Genomic DNA, 23753 nt, shown 5'->3' with positions numbered 1-23753 from the left:
ATCAGCTGCTACCACAGTCATTTTATCTTGCTATTTAATCATCCAGATTCCTGAAGTAATTTATTTCCCTGGCAGCATCATAGCTTTGAGAGGAAAATAACTGCAGGGCAATTATGTTTTTCATTAGCATATTCCACATATTCTTTCTTCATAAAATAAAAACAATACAGTAAGTAATACTTTTCTTGACAGTGCCTCAACAGTAATTTTTCATGCAATTCTCACTCTTATAAATAAATGCCTAAAATTGACCATTAACAGTAAATGAGGCTTAAAAGTTACCTGCTACAAATTGGCTTGATTTTCTCCAAAGAACATTTAAAAACCAATGTGTCTACCATAATAGCTCTCTATATTGTTTGCCAGATATCCAGCTGCCCATCTGGCCTTCTCATGAATGAAGGGCTGCCCACAGGACACCAGAGCAGCTGCTCTATAAAGTTATATTACTCATTCCACCACCATAGTTGCACTTACTTTGTTTCCTCAACTGATATACCCTACCTTCTCTTCCTTCTTTATCAAGATCTTAGCCAGCTTTTAAGACTAAAGTTTTACTTTCTTCCTGAAACCTTGGCTATTTCAGGTGTTGTTAAGTTCTTACACCTATAAATCCCTATAACATATAATAACATGGTGACTGATATTTATTCTCTTAACAAACTAACCAACATTGTTGTTTATCAAGTTCCAAGTATCATGGACTGGAAATAAAATGATTTTAAGAAAATACATAAATGCTATCCTTCAGGAGCTTACTGTTGTTCCATATATATATTTATCTTCCTATCTAAATGCAAACACTTTAAGAAATTATACTCACATTTAATCCTAATAGGACCTCTAAATCCAACTCCAAGCTTCTACTATAGAGATGAGAACATATGTACACACCAGTAAGAAAAAAAAATTAGATTTCCTATCCATACAGCCTAAAAGAACAAATAATGCTTTACCGTAATTCTTTCAAAATTATTTGATTCTGCTTTCATAGCTTCTAGCCATTAAGATCTGCATTTCCCATGTTGCTTTCACTGCATTACTCTACTCCTTCTATCTCTGGTGCACTATATGGCAATTTTTTTATTTTGCTTACAGTAAAGAAGAGCAGTGAAAAGTATAGATGCTGGCCCCAGGCTGCCTAGATTTGAATTCTAGAATCTTACATATAAGATCTTGACTTGCCTTAGTTTCCTCATCTGTAAAATGAGGATAATTTTATGTAGTTCATAAGGTGATTATAAAGCTCAAGTACATTTATAAATACTTAAAAAAGTAGCTGCCACATAGTAAATGCCTAGGAATTTCTATTTCTGATAACTATTATTACTCATGGTACTATTAAGAGGTAGTAGTCAGGCATTGCTATTCAACATCTACAGGTGAAACACATGAGCCAGAAAGAGATTATTTGATGTATTATGAATTACAGTGAAAACAATCTCTAAAGCCAGAATATAAACTCCCTGAATTCACTGACTTTGGAGTGAGCATTGAGTGGCGTACCCTCTTCCACTGAACAGTCTGCTTTAAGGTTCCATACAACACAGTATTTGATGTTGAGAGGTTACATGAAAAAGATGAGTAAGACACGATCTCTTTTCTCAAATAGTTGATTATCTGAGTTGTGCTAAATAGTGGAATATTATGTTGTCCTCTAACTGTGCTGCTATGATAGATGTTAGTGGAATTTCCTTTAACCAATATCTAAGAAGGCACACCCTTAATTTCATTGTATTTGGTCTTTTCTATAGCAGAAATAATATGTGAGTGACTAATTGAGGTTACTAATAGAGATGACATGTCCAAATAATGTATCAGTCAGAAATCATAGCTGCAGATGATAGAATCCCCTCTCTATAATTTTAACAAATTATAGAGAGGGGACTCTATCATCTGCAGCAAGGGGTTTATTAAAAGATATAGGTAGCTTATAGAATTTCCTTGAAGTCCAGGAAAATATATAGCTATGTAGCCAGGAAAAATAATAACTAGGAGAAATACCCAACTATAATAAAGAACTATTCTGGTAAAAGCCCTATTGCTACCCTTACATACTTCAAAGTCTATGACATAAAGGCTGGGCACTGAAATCTTTTCTAGTGCTACCTTCAAAGAACTGATCCTTCCACTAACATGCTTGTAAGAAGATCCAACAGCACTGTGGACAGCCACTTTCTCCTGCTGGCCATTTCCTCCAAGTCTTACAAAGCTGTATCTGCTTGGCAAAATCAAAGCCATACTAGAAACCTACCTTCAAGGAATCAGGTCTCCTTCTTCCTCTGTCCTCTCTCCTTCTCCACTTCCTCCTCCTCCTCTTTTTCCTCTGTTTCTGTTATTTTTAGTTCAGGAGACAAGCTAGAAAGGTATTAAAGCAAGTGTTAAGTGAAATAATTTATATTATCCACTCTTGTCCATATTTTTGGCTACTCAACATTCTTCTTCCCACATTTGAGTTTCCAAACAATTATATAGCAATTACAACATTCTCTCACTTAATATAAAGCAACCATTTCTCTTACAAATAAATATGCTGTGATCTGTCTCCCAAAAGGGAAGAGCCTAATACATTTTTATCACTTTATCAAATGGAAGTGGGAGAGGAGAAGAAAAACAACTGGTAAATTATATCAACATGTGAATAATAGAGTAAAAAAAACATGATTAGCTACTACAGTCTACTTTTCTGCCACTGTAGAAAAGTAGACTGTAGTATGTTCTACATGGTATTTATAACTTTTTCCCCACACTTCATTCATTCATGTTTCCCTTGCCCTTAGCCAGAAACTCAGCTGGTTCAGGCTCTCTGTCTGGTGGTGTGACCCAGCCTTCCTTAGTGAAAGGTATGCACCTTGATAGTTTCACCTCTATGGGGTTATTGTAGTCTCCATTAACTCCACCAGGCATAGCAGTCCCAGGAGGCAACTCAAAAAATGTCCTGAGTGTATGTCCTATGATCCCTCCCTGATGCTAAAGCAACAAAATGATATTCCCTTGATAATCAAGATCATTATTTCTAATCAATTTTCATTTCTTGTTTTTTCTTAGTCATTATTTCTGTGATATTAAAAATCTCAAAGTGACTTAGTGTCAGAACCAACTTTCATTTCAATGTATCCCTGATGAAAACATTTCTCCTTGAATACTAAAATATCTAGCCAAGTAAAGACACAGTTGTAGGGAAGTGACATCAAAACTTAGAGCAGGTCATTAGGTATAATAATAAGAGTTGTCATCTCACTTGTAAGGTTTCTGGATGCCTTATATTCAGTCTATAGAAAAAACAACAGCACCTTAAATCAATTGCTGGCTCAGAGCAAGGAATGCATTCTCTAAGACAGTATCCAGTGGTGTGCTGGCATATGTTTAAGAACTAGCTCAGGAAAATGAAAGGCTCTGATTCATATCATTAGCTTATTTTGGGGGTATAAATGTTCCTACCATGTTTGATGTCATTAAGCACAGAAGTGAGAAGAGTTTTGCTGAGTAGCACACCACTATATAGCATTTTAACCATAAAGACACAATAAACATAGATAACCTCAAGATTACAGGTAATAGCAAAATTTAGTGAATGAATTAAAATGTAGTATGTTCAATTGAGTATTGATTGTTTTAATGCAATTTATTTAAGTTTATGCAACTTAATTTTTAATAATGACTATGTTTGACAAATGGCTTATAAAATGGGGCTAACAATATCTATCTCACACACAATTTTCATGATGTCAGTAAGAGCATACAAAATCTCATTTATAGATCCTTTAGCTTTTTAATAAATTCTGGCTATAATTCTATAGATCACCTTAGCCAGAGTTCCTTATGACTTTTTTATTATAGCTTTTTAATTCCTACCTAACCAAAACAATATTAATTCCATCTGGATATAAATATACATATATAAATATATATATTTGAATACATTAAAATATATATATTAATGTTTTATAGCATATTTTTTCTCTTTGGACAATGAATGTTGCCAAACACGTATTAGGCTTTGCTATCAACAGGATAGCAAGAGAAAGTTTTGATAAACTTCATGGGGAAGGGAAGCTGATGTAGGTTTATTATAGTCTCTCCAAAACCCACCCACACGATCATCCATTGGCACTAAAATGCTAAATGAATATTGGTTCTTCTGTTGAGTGGAGGCATGGGCAACAAGCCATATGCCCTCTAGTTAGAGTTGGATTCCTTATTTTTGGAATATTTTGAAATAGCCACCCAATACCTAAGAGATAATTGATTTAAAAAATACAATTTCTGTGAGATTTTTTATCATTAAATTCCAAAATATCAGTCTTTTCTGTCTTTTCACACTGTATTCTCAGTGCTTAACATACTACGTGAAACACAGTAGGCACTCAATAAATATTGCTTGAATAGATTATTTAAACTTCTGTGTTTTTCTCTTTAGAAAACCTAGTCTAATTAAAAAGTGTGTCTAAAATGCCATTATCCTGTGACCTTATGTATGATCCTATGATTATGTTTATAATCATGACTCAGTTGATTTTATTTCAAACAATTGAGGCAAATACAACTCAGAAGGAAAATTTAAGATTCTCATATCAACAAATGATAGAGGATTTCTGAAGAAATATGTTAGTACCAAAATTACCCATTAGGGTAATTACATAACTCAGTTTCTAAATCAATGAACTGTTCTCTCTGTACATGAAGATAAATTCAACTACACACATATGTTTAAAAGCTAATGATAGGAGGGCTGTAGCATAGCTTAGATTTATATAGTATAGCAAAAGCAGGCTTCATTAGCTATCATGATGAAATGTGTGGTAATATTGTCCACATAGATACTTTTTTTTTTTTTTTCTCAGACAGAGTCTTGCTCTGTTGCCAGGCACCAGGCTGGAGTGCAGTGGCGCAATCTTGGCTTGCTGCAATCTCCGCCTCCTGGGTTCAAGCAATTCTCCTGCCTCAGCCTCCCAAGTAGTTGGGATTACAGATGCACGCCACCACGCCCAGCTAATTTTTGTATTTTTATTAGCGATGGGGTTTCACCATGTTGGCCAGGATGGTCTGGATCTCTTGACCTCGTGATCTGCCCACCTTGGCCTCCCAAAGTGCTGGGATTATAGGCGTGAGCCACCGTGCCCAGCCCAGATACTTTTTTAATATCAGTGAGAAGAACCTGAATCCTTACCCCCTATTTAAAAATAAAAAACATAAAAACAACCTTCCAATACGTAGGGGTTAGTATTCAGGTTCAAAATGTTAAACAGTACTCCCAGGAGCTAAGTCAAGTGTAAGTTACCACACTGAAGTCATTTTCATTGTGTTGGGGCAGAAAAGTAGAACCGGGCACTGACTCCAAGCAGGGAACAGGTCACCAGCACAGAGAAGCCATGGGTAATCTAGAATTTTTGATTAATGTAATGGGATATAAAGGAGATTGGTCAACGCTTTTTTTGGAATAGCAGGAAACTGTCCATGGACAAGATAAACAAATCTTTGTTTCCATTTGCTTACAGGCTTTCATGACCATGAGAGAAGGACTGAATTGAGAGGAGGGCTTGTGAAATATTTATGAAAGCTTTTCTCTATCTGAATAAAGTTTTTGCTAGAAAAAGATCAAACTTTCTTGACATGGCAGTGTTTGTGTGGCAATTCAAATGGTGAAGATCCTCGATCTAGATAACCAAATTATTTTTTGTAGCTTCTTACATGTATATATATATGTATCTGACTGTGTATATGTAGATTGACATCTATCATTATTTCTCTAGATCTTACATAAATACATTTTATATATTTGGCATATTGATTACTTCAGCTGTCCCAAAGTCATGGATTTAGGTAAATTTCTGCCATTGGTAACACCTAAACTCAATTTAGGTGCCTCTAAATTGAGCCCCATGATCTGTTCCTGTGGGTATTCAAAACATTGTATAGTCACCTTCCCCTGTATGTTTCTTGGGCCTACCAAGAAACATACAAATAGAATATGGTAAATACAATTAGATTTACCATACATTTGTATATTGTATTTACCATATACAAATAGATTATGGTAAATGTGATTAGATGTCACTTCTGAGAATAGATTACATTAAAATAAAACACTCTGGCTTCTGTCTTGCTCAACCTCCCTCACTATGTTTTATCCTCTTTCATAATCCTTGCTCTGAGGGATACCAGATGTCCTGTTATGAATAGCTCTATAAAAAGGACCCTGTGGAAAAGAACTGATGTCTCAGGTCAACAGTTAATCAGGACTAAGGTCCTTAGTCCAAGAGCACTAGAGGAATGGAATCCTGCCAATGAGTATGTGAGTCAGCTGGGAAGTGAACTCACCCCAGTCAAGCTTTGAGCCTTCTGTTGCCCTAGCTCACACTTTGATCACAGACTGTCAGAATCATGAGCCGGAGGATCCAGAAAGCTTCACCCAGAATCCTGACCCACAAAACTGTGAAATAAGAAGTGTATGTTGATAATGTGTTCATTAAGTTTTGGAGTAATTGGTTTGTAGTGATTGTTAATATAAATAGATATATTCTTACTAGCAAAGCTATTTTTAAAAACTGTTTTATTGGCCACTTGTCAACTCATGTTAAGTTTGCAGTAAGCTAAAACTACTGAGCTTTTTAAGTCTGGTCTCCTTTACTTCAAAGAGTATGAAGGATCTCTACCGCAGCAGTATCTGGATCTGGATTGCTTAGACCCACATCTCAGCTTTACCACACTTGTGATTTCTTGAAAAGTTATTTAAACTTCTCTTGGCTTTATTACTGGCATCTGTAAAATGGGGACAATAATAGTATCCACAGATTCCCTACTACCCACCACCTCCCGCGCCACATATACACTCTGAAATTCTTTGACTTCATGGCTAGTCTCCATGACAAAGTATGTGAGAAAGACCTGAAAGTGCTGTGCAATCTAATCCTGTTACTCAGTAGATTGACTACAGATCATTTATCTATCTAGAAATCTAATCTTGTTACTCTGTAGATTATCTACAGATCATTGATTTACCTAGAAATTTTGTAAATAAAACCCAGGAAGTCTGACACTGCTGACTAAAATGTCTAGAAAAATTATTCTTTCACAATTATAAAGTGTAAGAATACAAGAATAAAAAGTTACTTTAATATCTTATTGTATTTTTTTCTAGATCGGGTGAGTAAAATGAAATAGTCAAAGCTTAATTTTCAAAAGTCTTATTTTTTAGGCTTTTACTATTTTATCTCTCTTTTTTCAGTTACAACCCTTACCACAATATTGTACAATATGCCTGTTGTTTTTTTTTTTTTCATGTCTACAATTCCAGCAGTCAGCATAGAGCTTGGCATATAATAGAGGCTCAATGAAGGTTTGCTGAACAAAGAAATGCATGCAAAGTCAATGATAAATACAGAAAACTTTGAAATAATTCCTTGTGTATTTACATAAATGTTGCTTTTATTATATAATTGAAGTTAATAAAGATACAAGTGTATATTAGGATTAATCACCCAAGAAGCATTTGTCTAAGAACACCCCTCCTGACTTTTGTAATTTTCTCTGTCCAGTAGAGAATTCTCTTTGGGGGGTGTGTGTGTGTGTGTGTGTGTGTGTGTGTGTGTGTATTCATATAGTTATATATGTGTCTATCTATGCACATATATAATATGCTCAACATATATATACTGTGTATATATATGTATGCACACATACACATACATATATGTGAGAGGGCTAAGCAAGCCCATTTGTACAAATACATCTGTTAAGACTGCTATCTTCAAGAAAGGAAAATGTTCACAAATTTAGATAGCAAAAAATTGAGCTAGGAGCTTGTTCACCCAAGTGAATGTCTGTTTGAATGTGGGTAGGAGATATTTTGACATGGAGGAGGATTCTGGACTCCTTGCCTAACAAAGACTTTACCATAATCAACCTTCTCGCCTCCAACCTCTGTCACCAATCCCTCCCTATATCTGCATTTCAAGAGAAACATATGATGACAAGCATTGCAGAAGTACACAAGCCACCTCCTTCAATCAACAATTTTCCTCGGGAAGACTGCATGACTTAACACATGTTGAATTTCTGAAACCACAAACCATAGGTTTAAAAGATAGAGCCCCTTGTATTGTTGTCAGATACGTTTATATTATACATCTCAGTATGCTTTCTTGCTTACTTTCTCTCTCCCCACCTCTTTTAGACACACATGCACTTTTTTATTTTTTGCATGATATTTGTTAGAATCTATACCCCAGAAAGACTCATAGACAGTGCCTGGTAAACCAGAGCATATGTCAGTATGAGTCATCCAGCAGGCTGCAAGAGAAAGGAAGCTGGGTCACAAACTTGCTTTTCAGCACTATCTTGCTACAGAGGAATTGCTTTGCCTAATTTGATTAAAATTACATGTGACATGACTATCATTTGAAAAGAAAACATGCTGTTACTCACTACCTTATGATGCATTTTTGTGATTAATATGAGCAATTTCAGGGAGGCTGAGGTAGATGGATCACCTGAGGTCAGGAGTTTGAGACCAACCTGACAAATGTGAAACCCTGTCTCTACTAAAAATAGAAAAACTTAGCTGGATGTGGTGGCATGTACATGTAGTCCTAGCTACTTGGGAGGCTGAGACAGGAGAATTGCAATTTCAGAACTGGAGACTTCTCTCATACCCAACAGTCTAATCAAATTAAGGTAAATGAATACAACATTCATTAAAATTATTTATTAAAATACATTAAAATGATACATATGAAATTTAATCAAAGGCATAAAGCTGCAGGTATGACATACACTTAAATCAGAAGTGACTATCTCTGTATTTATATAATCCAGTCACTCCTAGATCCCCAAGCAGGACAGTTAGATATCTCATAATGGAATTAAGGGTAGAAAACCTAAGGGAAGAAATAGGTAAAAAGGCATCAAATGATGGAGGAAGAACTGGGGAGAGGACTAAAGGAGACCCCATGGAAAGGCAACAGAGAGAATGAATGAGTTTAAAAAGAAGAGGAAATCACAGGGTGAATGGAAGGAATGACTTCTGCTCAGTTGTTGAAATAGTCTGCAATTGATATTTTGCGTGTTTGGTCTTCACGATAACGCGACTGGATAGAAATCTGTGTTCATTTGCTCATTGATTCAACAAATATTTACTTAAAACCTACCCTGCGTCAGACTTTGTTCTTGATCCCGGAAATAAAACAGTGGGCAACAGAGATATAGCCTCTTCCATTATATAACTTTAATTTTAGTTTGGAGAGACGATAGCAGCAACAAAGGTAAACAAACAAATAGTTAAAAAGATTTGAGAGATGAGTCTCAGAGCTTATGTTAGTTTCCTATTGTTGCTGCAATAAATTATCACAAATTTAGTGGTTTAAAAGCAACACACATTTATTCTCTTACAGTCATAGAGGTCAGAAATCTAAAATGGGTGGGCAGGGTTGTGTGCCTCCTGGAGGCTCAAGGAGAAAATCCTCTTCCTTTCCTTTTCTAGCTTCTAAGCATTGCCTGCATTCCTTAGCTGTGGTCCCACATTGCTCTGCTCTGTCCTCACATCTTCACCTGTAACTCTGACTCTCCTGCCTAGCGAGGACCCTGGTAATTACACTGGGTCCATTTAGGTAACCCAGGATTATCTCAAGATCCTTAATTCAATCACTTCTGCAAATCCTCTTTTGCAAGGTAAAGTAACATTGATAGGTTCCAGGAATTAGGATGTGAACATCTTTGGAGGGCCCTGTTCAGTTTAACACAAAGCCTAAGTAAATTATTCAACTTCCTGCATCTGGTCCAAATCTTCTTTCTTCTGAATCCAAGTGCAGTGATCTTTCTCCTTTCCCATACCGGAATCCCCTCACCTCTGTTCTTCCTCTACCGCCTAAAGACAGAGTCCATTTTTACATTCTTTGATGATTGCCACATTTTAGCTGCCCTGCTTTACTCATATAGTGTTTCTGAATCCAGTGAGAACAAACCTAGTTTATTCAAAGGTAATAGTGACTGACAATGCATTAATATGTCCATATGTTCAACAGATATTTACAGAGTGCTGCTTATGTGCTAAATGCAAAACTACAGAGTAGAAAACAAAACAGATACCACTTTTGCCTTGTTGGAATGTTCAGTCTTGCAGGAAATATAGATATTACATTATGTAAAAAATAGAAAATTATGAATTCTGTTAAATGGTAAGAAATAAATTTAAAAAGCTAATGACAGATTGTAATTAGGGGAGTTAACTAGATAGATAGGTCAGGAACAGGCTGTTTCTGGAGGGAACTCTGAAGCACAGACTGAAAACTGAGCAGAAGCCTTTCTTGTGAAGGGAGGTATGGATAGAGAAAAGTATGTCTGTATGGGGATACGGATGGTTTTATAGGCAGGGCAAGCTCAAGGTCCTGAGGTGGGAATGAGCTTGATAAATTGGATAATTATTTGTTTCGAAAAATCATGTGACTGGAGCATAATGAGCAAGGGAGAGGGGGTCTCAGATGAGAAAAGGCTGACAGGCAGGATGACTGTAGGTCAGGCAGAGCACATAAGGAACAGTTTGGATTTTATTTTAAAGTGCATTGGGACGTTGTTGAAGAATGCTGTGGTAAGAGAAAAGTTATTTAATTATATTTATGCTTTCAAAAGGCAAGTTTCGCTTTCATGATAATAGACTGGAAAAATATCCAAGGTGGGAGCCAAGAGTTCAATAAAAAAGCTGCTCTCATGAAAGGAAAAGATGATTGTGGCTTGGGCTAGAGCTTGACCATGGAGGAGACAAGAAGTAGAGAGATGTGAGATACATTTTCAGGTAGGAGCAACAAGATTTGCTGATGGATCAAATAGGAGGGCACACACAAATCAAATTTGAAACCCCATGTAGTAAAATGAGACATATGAAATTTAATCAAAGGCATAAAGCTGCAGGTATGACATACACTTAAATCAGAAGTGACTATCTCTGTATTTATATAATCCAGTCACTCCTAGATCCCCAAGCAGGACAGTTAGATATCTCATAATAGAATTAAGGTAGAGAACCTAAGGGAAGAAATAGGTAAAAGGGCATCAAATGATGGAGGAAGAACTGGGGAGAGGACTAAAGGAGACCCCATGGAAAGGCAACAGAGGATGTTGCCTGAGGATCTGAATAGATCATGGGACTATTTATTGAGACATCAAAGACCAGAGGAAGAATGATTTAAGGACAGAAAATTAAGAAAATCCCATTTTAGATACTGTATTAGGTCATTCTTGCATTGCTACAAAGCAATATCTGAGATTGGGTAATTTATAAAGAAAAGAGATTTTGCTGGACTTGGTGGCTTATACTTACAATCCCAGCATGTTGTGAGATTGTTTGAGCCCAGGAGCTGGAGGATCAGCCTGGGCAAATGGCCAAACCCTACCTCCACAAAAAATGCAAAAAAAAAAAAAAAATTGCCAAGCACAGTGACTCAAGCCTGTAGTCCCAGCTACTCAGGAGGCTGAGATGGGAGAACCACCTGAGCAAGGTAGGTCTAAGCTGCAGTGAAGTACAATGGTGCCACTGCACTCCAACCTGGGTGACAAAATAAGACCCTGTCTCAAAAAAAAAAAAAAAGCAAAGAAAGGAAAACAAATTTAATTGACTAATGGTTCTACAGGTTTTACAGGAAGCATGGTGTTGGCATCTGCTCAGCTTCTGGGGAGGCCTCAGGAAACTTACAATCATGATGGAAAGTGAAGAGGGAGCTGGCATGTCACATGTCAAAAGCAGAGAGAGCAAGGGAGTAGAGGAGGAAAGGTGTCGCACACTTTTAAACAACCAGATTTTGCTAGAGTTCACTCACTATTATGAGGCCAGCACCAAGAGAATGCCATTAATGAGAAATCAACACCCATGATCCAGTTGCCTCCTACCAGACCCCACTTTCAACATTGAGGATTACATTTCAACATGAGATATGGGCAGAGACAAACATCTAAACTGTATCAGACACTTTACATTTGAGATTCTTGTGAAATTTCAAGTGAAGATATCAAGTAGGCAGTTGGATAAATGAGTCTAGAAGTCAAAGGAGAAATCCAAGGTAAACATATAAATTTGGAACTCCCTTATAGAGACAGCACTTAAAGCTATGTGAATGGGTGGGATTAGTAATGGAGAGAGTGGAATCAGAAAAGGGAAGGGCTTAGGAGTAAGCCCCAGGAAATCTACACATTTAGAGTGGGAGAAGAATCAGGGAGAAGGAAGGCAAGAATCAGGACCAGAGATGCAGAGGAAACTCAGAGGAGCACCATATCAATAAAGCCAAGAGAAAAGTGTCTCAAGAAGGGCAAGCGGTTAATAGTGTTAACTAAAGTGACCATTGTTTTGGCAACACACAAAAAAGAAACCTAAGAAACAGCTGTTTTAAGTTCCATAACAGACACGTGTAACCACATATTACATGTCAAAAAAGAGATATTTTTCTTGTTTCTGAGAAAGTAAAAAGGACACCCTGTATCCTGGAAACTGGTCTGACATTCAAAGCCATGCCACGCTGTTTTCCTGTTAGACATAAACTCACAGTATCTCAACAAGGTTGCTTGGACACCTTGAAACAAAACCATCATGCAGCTCACGAAATATCAAACATCCCTCTTTCTTAGCTGAGTGACTGCTACTTCTGAAATCCGATTTCAAGTTATCTCCATTTTCATATGCCCCTCCTATAGATAAAGATTCCTTCAGACATTCAATCACAAAATTGCTTTGCATTTTTATAGCCCCTAATCTAGAGAGAAGTCCCTACCTCCCTAGACTCTTTCCCAATTACTCAGCCAAAGCCCAAATTCTGTTACAGCTTCTTTCTTACACATTCTTAGCAAGAAATCTTACAGTTTTCTCATAATGAGTGTTCTTCTTTGCAAGATATCTGCAAGGAGTCTTAGTGGTCTTTGACTGAAGAGCATGGCCACTTCCTAAACCTTTAAAAAACTGGCAGTCCATAATTGGCAAACATGAATAACTCAGTTAATAAAATACTAAGTTAACTTGAACTCCCATTCCCCAATCATTCCAGATTAATTATATCTATTAGTTATACCAAGGTTACTTCCTGTTATTGATACAATATTTGTATTATAACTTCCTTTGCTTCTACAGGGAAATGTTGCGCCTATGTTTTGCTTCCTCCATTATTTTTTGTCTAAGATCTTTGTTTTATTAAGACCTTGAATATCTTTATAGACCTTTATTTATTGACCATTTCCATATATAGCATAGCTGATAATTCCCATAGGACTCATTGGGAGCATAATGTTATGTCATCCCTAAGGTTCTAGAAGATAATTAATAGGGAGTTCTTCCTGTTTATGAAGATTTAGTCAAACTTTATCTGAGTACTAAGAGGTACTGTTCACATATCATAGTTTTAAGATCTTTCTAGTCTCCTCTGATCTGTGACAGTTTCTCAGCTTTTCCTTTTTTGTTGTTCTTGTTTTGAGGGGAGTTTTTTTGTAACCTTATTTCTTTTAAAGAGTACTGGTAAGGTCAGATATTTTGTAGAGTGTTCTTCAGTGTGGGTTTGTCTGCTGTTTTCTCATTATTAGACCAAGATTGTAGCTTTTGGGGAAGAGTACCATAAAAACGAGACGCCCTTCTCATCATATCCTATCAGGCAATACATGGCTTATCACTGATGATGTTAACTTTGATCACTTTGTTAAGGTGGTATCTGTCCATCTTCTTCATTGCAAAGTTACTAATATTCCCTTTTCCTATTATATTGTTTGGAAGAAGGTCACTAAGTCCAGCTCATTCTCAAGGATAGGGAAAATAAGCTCCACCTACGAGAGGGAGAGTTATTTGCAAATACTATTTAAAATATTTTTTTTTTTTTAAAAAAAAAAGATCTGTCCCTTTCTCCCATTTATTTATTTGCTCAATCATTGGCTTACATCTGGAAGGAAATTCATGGATATTTACTTTATTATTTTGGTTAAAAATCTAATACTGCATGTATGTCTTCTTTTGAGATGTGTCTGTTCATGTCCTTTGCCCATCTTTTAATGGGGTTGCTTGTTTTTGCTTGATGAATTAACTTCCTTATAGAATCTGGACATTACATTTTTGTCAAATGCATAGTTCCCAATTTTTCTTGCATTCTGTAGGCTGTATGTTTATTCTATTGTTAGTTTCTTTTGCTGTGCAGGAGCTCTTTAGTTTAAATAGGTTCCACTTGACAATTTTTGTTTTTGTTGCAACTGCTTTTGGTGTCTTCATCAATAAGCATATGAAGAAATTCTCAACATCACTAATCATCAGATAAATGTAAATCAAAACTGCAGTGAAATATCACCTCGCATCAGTCAGAATGACTATTATTAAAAAGTAAAAAAATAACAGATGTTGGTGATGTTGTGGAAAAAAGAGAATGCTTATACATTGCTGGAGGGTATGTAAATTAGTTCAGCTATTGTGGAAAGCAGTTCAGCAATTCCTCAAAGAACTTAAAAAAGAATGACCATTTATCCAGCAATCCTATTACTGGGTATATACCTAAAGAAATATAAATCATTCTACCATAAAGATACATGCATACATATGTTCATTGCAGCACTTTTTATAAATGGAAAGACATTGAATCAACCTAGATTCTTATCAGTGGTGCACTGGATAGTAAAAATGTGGTATATATACACCATGGAATACTATACAGCCAAAAAAGGAATAAAATTATGTCCTTTGCAGCCACATGGATACAGTTGGAGGCCATTATTCTAGGTAAATTAATGTAAGAAGTGAAAAACCAAATATTACGTGTTCTCACTTAGGGAGTTAAACACTAAGTACACATGGTTACAAAGAAGGGACCAACAGACACTGGGAACTACTTGAGGGTAGAGGGTGAAAGGTGGATGAGCATCAAAAAACTACCTATTGTGTATTATAGTCACTGCCTGGGTGATAAAATCATTGGCACACCAAACCCCAGTGACATGCTATTTACTCATGCAACAAACCTGCAGGTAAACTCCCCCCAAAAACCGAAACTAGAAGTTAGATGGGGAAAAAAATACAAAAACAACAAATGTGGGAGAGACTGCAGAGAAAGGGGAATGCTTATATACTGTTGGTGGGAATGTAAATTAGTTTGACCACTATGGAAAGCAGTTTGGAGACTTCTCAAAGAAGGTAAAACAGAACAACAATTTTATCCAGCAATCCCATTACTTGATATATACCCAAAGGAATTTCTACCAAAAAGACGCCTGCACTTATGTTCATCACATGTTCATCACAGCAGTATTCACAATAACAAAGGTATGGAATCAACTTACGAACCCATCAATGATGGGTTGGATAAAGAAAGTGCCAACATATGTATCATGGAATGCTATGAACCCTAAAAAATAACCAAATCATGTCCTTTGCAGCAACATGAATGCAGCTGGAGGTCATTATCCTAAGCAAATTAATCCAGGAACAGAAAAACAAATACTGCATTTTCTTACTTACAAGCAGGAGCAAAACATTGGGTATTTGTGGACATAAAGATGGCAATAATAGACACTGGGACTACTAGAGAGGGGAGAGAGGGAGGGAGGGGCACAAAGGTTCTAAAACTATTGTGTACTCTACTCAGTACCTGGGTGACAAGATCATTCATACTCCTAGCCTACATGTCATGCAGCATGCCCAGGTAACAAACCACACACCTGCATATTTACCTCCTAGATCTAAAATATAAATTGAAAAAAATCTAATACTACATTTTTAATGTTGTTTAAATTGTTCTACCCTGGGCTTTCAGTTGGCTTCCCTGTCCTATCCACATACTCTCTCTTTTTTTTTTTTTTTTACTTCCTGACATAATAAAAATGCTCCAACTCATATTGTATTTTTTTTTATTTACTCAGTTTCAGAATCAGACACTTCTCAAATGAGCATGATTTATATCAGATGGCGATATTTAGAAACCAAGACCTGGATGTTGAGTGTGATCATTGCCACTAAGTGTCACTGCTTTTAGACCCTGGAAACAGACAGGAAAAGAAATCCATGCATGTATACTTTGTGTACACACACATCTTGTATATTATTCAAAATATATAAACAAAATTCTTGTAAACATTTACAACAGATATACAAGTGTCACACTGTTGGATTTCAGTTAAAAAAAAGTGGTAGTACAACTTTACACTTCATATTATTGATTCTGGTTCTCAAATATCCTAAGCACATAAATAATGGATCTTTTCTTTGCCTGAAATAAAAACAAGCCATTTCCAGTCATGGGAAGGCTTATAAGAGAAAAACAAGACCCTTGCCATTCTTGCTTTCTGTCCAATATTTGCTTTTCTAGCTTTTGTAACTAGAAAATCTTCTAGCCTCTTATATCTTTACATTGTCAAGTTTTCCCTGAAGGAAAAGATGGTTCCAACAACCTCTTTCTCCAAAAGATATCATATCAGATTTAAGAAAATTTTGGATAGATGTAGGATTATTTTCATTCTAACATTGACTTGTGTAAGCTTGCCACCCATCCATAAGAAGCTTTCTATTCTGAGCTGTTTGTACAGATGGCAATCAACAGAGTGAAGAAAACACACACACACACACACACACTTAAATGTACTTGTTTTATCATTTAAATCATTTGAATTAGGAATAAAGCAGACTTCTAAAATCTGAGTTTTAAACCAGACTGGGGCACAAAAAATGATGAAAGGTATGGGATTTTAGGTGACAGAGAAAATGAAAGAAACACGGATATGTGAAAGAGTAAGCACCTGATTTATCACACAGATTGATTGTATGTAATTTGCAGTCCCAGTCTGGGCTGGCTTCACAGGTGTGTGACCTGTGTAGTCACACAGAGCTTCATGCTCAGAGGGGTCCTGTGCTTTGTTTAATACTCTGCTCTCATGATTCTGCTTTTAAGAAATCAGCACTGAGGACATTGTTGAGACCCATGTGCCCCAGGCATTGAGCTCAGCACTATGGTGATACAGAGGACAAGAGTCTATCTACTCTCAAAGGGGTTCACAAACTAGAGATGACGGTAGATCTGATGCAAATAAGGAGTTATTGAAATTTGGAGAGACAAGAAAGGGGACTGGTGGACAGATGGAGAAGTAGTTATTGCAGGCTGAGTCTGGAAGGATCCAAAATCTACAGTCAGAACAGTGATATTCATGGTTTCAGAGAGAAGTTTCCAAACTGTCTCAAGGATAGAGGAATAAGTTTTCCTTTGCTACAAAACAAGCAACCTACTTCACAAGGCAAGCTTTAAATGCAGTAGATAAGGCTTGAAAAATGTCTGGCCCAAGGCCTCAGTATGTAGTAGGTACTTGATAAAAATATTTTTCTCAATTATTTTTCTAATTAATTATCATCTTCATAAAAGTGATTGTTGCATCTTTATGAAATGAAAAAAGTACGGAGAGCCCCATAACTCATCATGTGACCAGGCCATCACAGTATCTAGAGCAATGCTTAGTGCTGATTAAATGCAACCAGTTCTGGGTTCTAATCCGTAGTTCTACCATTACTTTGGTGCATGATCTTGGACACACTGTCATACCCCTCTAAAATTCTGGCATCTTATCTGACATATAAGATATCTAGATTCAAATTATCCTTTAAGCACATTCAAACTCTAAACTTTAATTCTAAGAAGGTTACCTCTTTTCTTTTACTGGTATTAAATAATTTTTTGTTATTTAAAAAGATAATAAACCCAACTCTTTAGTGGTAACTGTTATTGTAAGTTGCTAAGTGTACTAATTTTTTCTAAAATGTAAGTTGTAGAATTTCATATATGTCATGATTCTAATTTCATAAAATTTATATATAATTCTAAAACTGTGTAATTTCACATACACACACTTTTACATAATTGTATACATTATAAAATTATTAACAAACACATATCTTTATGAAATGAGATCATGTGTATATATACATATGCATATGTATACACATATAATACAGCAATTTACATTTTTTTCTTTTATACATTCCCACATCTAATCCATTCTTTTTTTTTTTTTTTTTTTTTTTATTGCATTTTAGGTTTTGGGGTACATGTGAAAAACATGCAAAGTTGTTGCATAGGTGCATTCATGGCAGTGTGATTTGCTGCCTCCCTCCCCCTCACCCATATCTGGCATTTCTCCCCATGCTATCCCTCCCCAACTCCCCCCCCCGCTGTCCCCCCCCACTCCCCTGCAACAGACCCCCGTGTATAGTGCTCCCCTCCCTGTGTCCATGTGTTCTCCTTGTTCAACACCCTCCTATGAGTGAGAACATGTGGTGTTTGGTTTTGTGTTCTTGTGTCAGTTTGCTGAGAATGATGGTTTCCAGGTTCATCCATGTCCCTACAAAGGACGCGAACTCCTCATTTTTAATGGCTGCATAATGCAAAAATCACAAGCATTCCTATACACCAATAATAGACTTAAAGAGAGCCAAATCAAGAATGAACTGCCATTCACAATTGCTACAAAGAGAATAAAATACCTAGGAATACAACTAACAAGGAACGTAAAGGACCTCTTCAAGGAGAACTACAAACCACTGCTCAACGAAATAAGAGAGGACACAAACAGATGGAGAAATATTCCATGTTCATGGTTAGGAAGAATCCATTCTTTTTAATGACTGAGTAGCATTCAATTATATGGCACTTGCTTTCACGCACACATGCACTCTCTCTCCTTTTTTTCTCTCTCTCTCAACTAACCTCCAGATAGATGGAAAATTAGGTTAATTCCAACTTATTGCTATTAGAATGCTGTAGTGAACATCTTCATACACATATTTTTGCATATATTGTTTCAGGAGATGAAATTTCTAGATATTAAATTGGTTGGGAAAGTGCTTATAAACACTTAACAAATTTACTAGATATTGTCACATTTCCCTCCATGAAGGTTGTATTTATTTGTATTCCCATCAACATGTAATCCACCAGAAGTGCCTGTTTCTCCACACCCTCAGAAATGGTAGTTACTTTCAATATGTTAATATTTTGATTATTTTGTTGTTTAAATTGGTAATTTTGATCATTAGTGAAGTGGAAATTTTTGTATCTTTATTAGTTATTTGCATTTCTTCTTTGGCAAACTTTCAATTTACATATTTGATCATTATTTTCTATTGGGATATATCCCTTTTCTTATTAGTACAACCTTAAAATTACATTATGTTTTATGCACATTTCAAATATTTTCTCTTGGTTTGTCACTTGTCTTTCAATTTTATTTACAGTATCTTTTGCTATCCAAATATTTTCAATATTTTCACAGCCACATATGTTAAACATTTTGTATCTGGTTCTGAATTTTTTATATTGTTTAAGAAGGCTTTCCCCAACCCAGGCTTATAAAAATATTCTGTATATTGTTATTTATTATTTTGTCATTTTGTTTTGACAGTTATTCCACCTGGAATTTATATGTCTGTATAATTTAAGCTTTAAATACGACTTTATTTTCTTTGAAATGAAGACCCAATTGTTTTAAGTTTATTTATTGAATAAGCTATCCTCTTTTCTTTCATTTGAGATGTGCCCTTTATCACATACTAATTCCAATATTTATTTGAGTTTCCTCCTGGACCCTATTCTGTGATCAGCTGTCAAATTGGAGAATAAAGATGTGCTTAGACTCACGAAGTGGTGAGTTGCTGTCTGATAGTTTTGAGTGGGAATGTCTGCATAAAGTTCCAAGACATTAAACCTGAATTTGGGTAGGGATATGTCAATGAGTTTATGTGTGCATGGAGGCTCCTGAAGGAGGTTCTGTGTGTCTTTGCACTAGTTTTATGAGGATGAGCTTAGAGATGGACATCAGTCTAGAATACTTCAGCTGGTGGGTATGAGGTGCTGTAGAGGGAAGGCATGTGTCAGTTAAGATTCCTACCCAGTTCATTTCCACCCTCTCAGTCCCTTACCTCTGTAAGGGATTCACCTACACCCACCCAGTGCTGATCTTACATGATTGATGGTCATCCTAGCTGAGGCCAATATTTTCCTTTCAGAACCAGGTCTGGATACTTCTGGCATCAGAAGGAATTTGGAAATAAAAAATTTCAAGTCACTAGGATTGGTGTCCACCTGATAGAGAATCAGAAGCCAAACCCAAAATGGGACTAGATGTGGTTAAAACATGGCAGAAAATAAGGATTTGGAAAATAACTCTGAAAACATATTCTATTGTCAGAAAATTCTCCCCTCAAAGGAATTTAAAATGGTATATTGTTCTCTCTGGACCACATATCCCACATTTTAGAGCACAAGAAACATGCATAAATAATTTTTTTTATATATAATCTAAGTCTAAATTATGTTAAAGAAACAATTACTTTAGTATTTTCTTTGTATTCCCTTTAGATGTTTTATTCTGTTGCACTTAAGGATCCAATAAAAAATTATTACAAATTAATTAGTATTATTTAAAAAGCTACCAGTGAGGAAATCAAACTAATAAAATGGTGAGGATGTTTGCTGATATGTTCATTAACCCGACTACTTATTACAAAGTACACCAGTCAATAAACATTTAGAGAATTCCATTCTAATCCTTCAAGTTCTTAAAGAATAAAGCTTTGTTTTGTTTCATTTTATTTCAGGCAGAGTCTTGCTCTGTCACCTAATTTGGAGTGCAGTGGCACGATCACAGCTCACTGCAGCCTCAACCTCCCCAGCTCAATGCATTTGGCTTTTTAATTTTTTGTAGAGATGGGGTCTCTTTATGTTTGCTAGGCTGGTTTCAAACTCCTGGTCTCAAATGGTTCTCCTTCCTCTGCCTCTCGAAGTGCTGGAATTACAGGTGTGAGCTGCTGTGCCCAGCCTAAAGCTCTTCTTTCATTCCAAACATTTCTTTTAATTTCGAAACTCTGAGCTCTGAATAGGTATGATTCACTTATAATAATTGTATGTGGGATAAAGTTTTTCTGTCTGTAAAAATGAATTAGCTCCTTGTACTTGAGTGATCTAATCAAATGCTTTCTTATAAACTGTTAACTGACATACAGAGGGGCCATTTCCAATTTTCTTGCCAAGGAAATCTATTTGAGTATTTATGTGTGCTTAAACTGATATAGCTACAGAAATTTCAAGGGAGAAGTTTTAGGAATTTATGGTTGTGTTTTATGTATAGTTTCAAAGAATGACTTGGAGCTGTTACACAGTTATATTCTGAATAACCAGACATTACACCTTGCATTGGAACCTGAAAGTACCAATGGCTCTGAGCCAGTCTGGGAAACCCTAAAAAGACTTGAATTTTTCTTGAGGAATTCCCTACCGTTTTTTTTTTAATATCATTCTACAGTTGCTTCCTTGATGCTCACTTTTTTTCAGGTTGTCAGGCACAGTTTACTTTTTCCTAAACTTGTTTTCAGATTGTGTTCTACCAGACATTTGTCTCTGTGTCTTTCTTTCGGTTTGCATCTCTACATAGCTAAACACATATGTCATGATTCATTTACTCCACAGAATAAGTGCATAAAACACACATGTGTAATTCACTACCCTGACATCTCCATATGTCAACAGTAGAAAACATATTTCTCTGGGGGTTCAGGACATGCCCCTGGTTGGCATCATAGGGAAATGTTCTGTCTGCTTAAATGTTACCTGTGCCAAAATTGTAATGGAACTTGAATGGAACTTGTAATGGAACTTAGTTTTTGTGTTTATTTTCTTGAGTCTTCATTGATATATTCCCCTTAGTCATCTAACTCTGTATTTTTGTAAGCTTGGTGGTCTCCTAAGTGAATTATTTATTATACATAGAGTCTATGGTAACATGATCCGAGGTAGAAGCTCTGGGACTGAGACTCTAAAGGATTCTATCTTTCTAGAGGAAAAGGTCAGTTTTTTCTTTCTCCCAATTTACAGACATAACCTAACAAATGGCTAAAAAGCATGTATGAGACTAACTGAATGCTCCTAAAGACCCAGGGAGATAATCATTTTATATTAAGTGATTTGCACTAACCGTCATTCACCAGGTACATTTCAGCAAGTTCTGTTTTTCAGTTTCCAGTAATTTTCAGTGATTGTCACAAGGAGTCTACTTGTCAACAGTATGAACTGGGAGTAGGATAGATGAAAAGCAAACAAAAAAACACCTGTCTTGGGCCAATGTAATCATCACACAAGATTTAAATACTGCAGCCCTGCCCTCTGGTGTCCTTACTCTGTCTCTGTGCTGTCCCTAGAAAGTACTATCCCCACTTCCAGCTTCAACCTTTGCCCATCAGAAATATATCTCCATCATACTCTTCCTCAGGGCTTTCCTGTTCTCCCTGATGTTTTTCCCAGTGTGATCTTCCATATGCTTTGTTGTCTTTACATTTTGGAACTTATTTCTCTCCATCTATCTAATTAAATAGCTAACAGTTATGAAGTACTATATAATCAGCACTATCCTAATTTTAGCTTGTTTGATTTCCACAGTCACCCTAGAAAGGAGAAAGTATTACTACCTCATTTCACATAAGAAAAAGTTGAGAAACAGAAAGGTTAGGATTCTAGCCTAGCATTCTAGTGCCAGTCTGGTGACAAAGTCAATGTTTTTATCAACAATGCTATACTGCTTCTCTAAGAATTATCTCCTAAAAGTATTCACTTTTACTTTCCACTTTACCTTTGCAAGTCAAGCTCTATGACAAACAGGTTAATGATACATTGGAGGCATAGCATTTTAAACACTAGCAAGTACCACCAGGTGAAGAACGCTATAATAGGTTATGAGAATGCCAGTCATCTTTGACTACAGAAAAATTTCCCTAGGAAATATTATTGGAGTCTCAGACATCATATCAATTGTGTTGTTGTTTTTTTTAATCAAGATGGGATTCTGCAATAAGAAATAACATTACTGAATAAAATATCTATTGTATTTTTGTCACAGATTTAAATAAAAACTAAATTCTCTGTAATAAATCATCTCTTACACAGTGTTTGGTATGCAGTAAGCATCCAATAAATATTTGTTAAATGAATGCCAAAAAATCCAGAAAGCAGATTTTTTTTAAAAGTGCAACATTTTAGCCACAATTTAAATACTTTTTTCTCATTAGATTAAAAAACAGAGATGTTATATTCTTCTATTTCTTTGATTATGTCATTCCATCTACTGTTGCTTAGAAATCCTACTTCTTTTTTTAAATTATACTTCTATTATACTTTGAGTTCTGGGGTACTATGCTGTTTGGTGACTGTGGCCTTATAATATAGTATAGTTTGAAATCAGGTAATGCGATACCACCAGATTTGTTATTTTTGCTTAGTCTTGCTTTGGCTATGTGGGCTCTTTTTTGGTTCCATATGAATTTTTAGGATTTTTTTTCTAGTCCCGTGAAGAATGATAGTGGTATTTTGATGGGAATTGCATTAAATCTGTAGAGTGCTTTTGGCAGTATGGTCATTTTTACAATATTGATTCTATCCATCCCTGAGCATGGGATGTGTTTCCATTTGTTTATATCATCTGCAATTTCCTTCAGCAGTATTTTATAGTTTTTCTTGTAGAGTTTTTTAACATCCTTGGTTAGGTATATTCGTAAGTATTTTTGCTTTATATATTTTATTTTATTTGTAGCTATTGTAAAAGGGGTTTACTTCTTGATTTGGTTTTCAGTTTGGTCACTGTTGGTGTATAGCAGAGCTACTGATTTGTGTACATTTATTTTGTATCCTGAAATTTTATTGAATTCATTTATCAGTTCTAGGAGCTTACTGGATGAATCTTGGGAGTTTTCTAGGTAACAACCTAGATGACGACCAAATCAT

General features: G+C 35.9%; 1 long non-coding RNA gene across 1 annotated transcript in view; it reads right to left on the bottom strand.

Annotated features, from left to right (window-relative positions):
- The window catches only part of LOC105711509 (uncharacterized), a 311827-nt gene that overhangs the window by 80529 nt on the left and 207545 nt on the right, over positions 1 to 23753 (bottom strand). The window contains exon 2 of the long non-coding RNA XR_010336559.1: positions 2255 to 2358. This is a non-coding gene — a long non-coding RNA (uncharacterized LOC105711509). The remainder of the gene's footprint in view (positions 1 to 2254; positions 2359 to 23753) is intronic.

The sequence above is a fragment of the Aotus nancymaae genome, unplaced genomic scaffold, assembly GCF_030222135.1.
Source record: "Aotus nancymaae isolate 86718 unplaced genomic scaffold, 86718_ANA_hifiasm-v0.15.2.pri h1tg000040l, whole genome shotgun sequence".
Classification (NCBI taxonomy): Eukaryota; Metazoa; Chordata; class Mammalia; order Primates; family Aotidae; genus Aotus; species Aotus nancymaae.
This window is presented reverse-complemented; position numbering and strand designations above follow the sequence as displayed.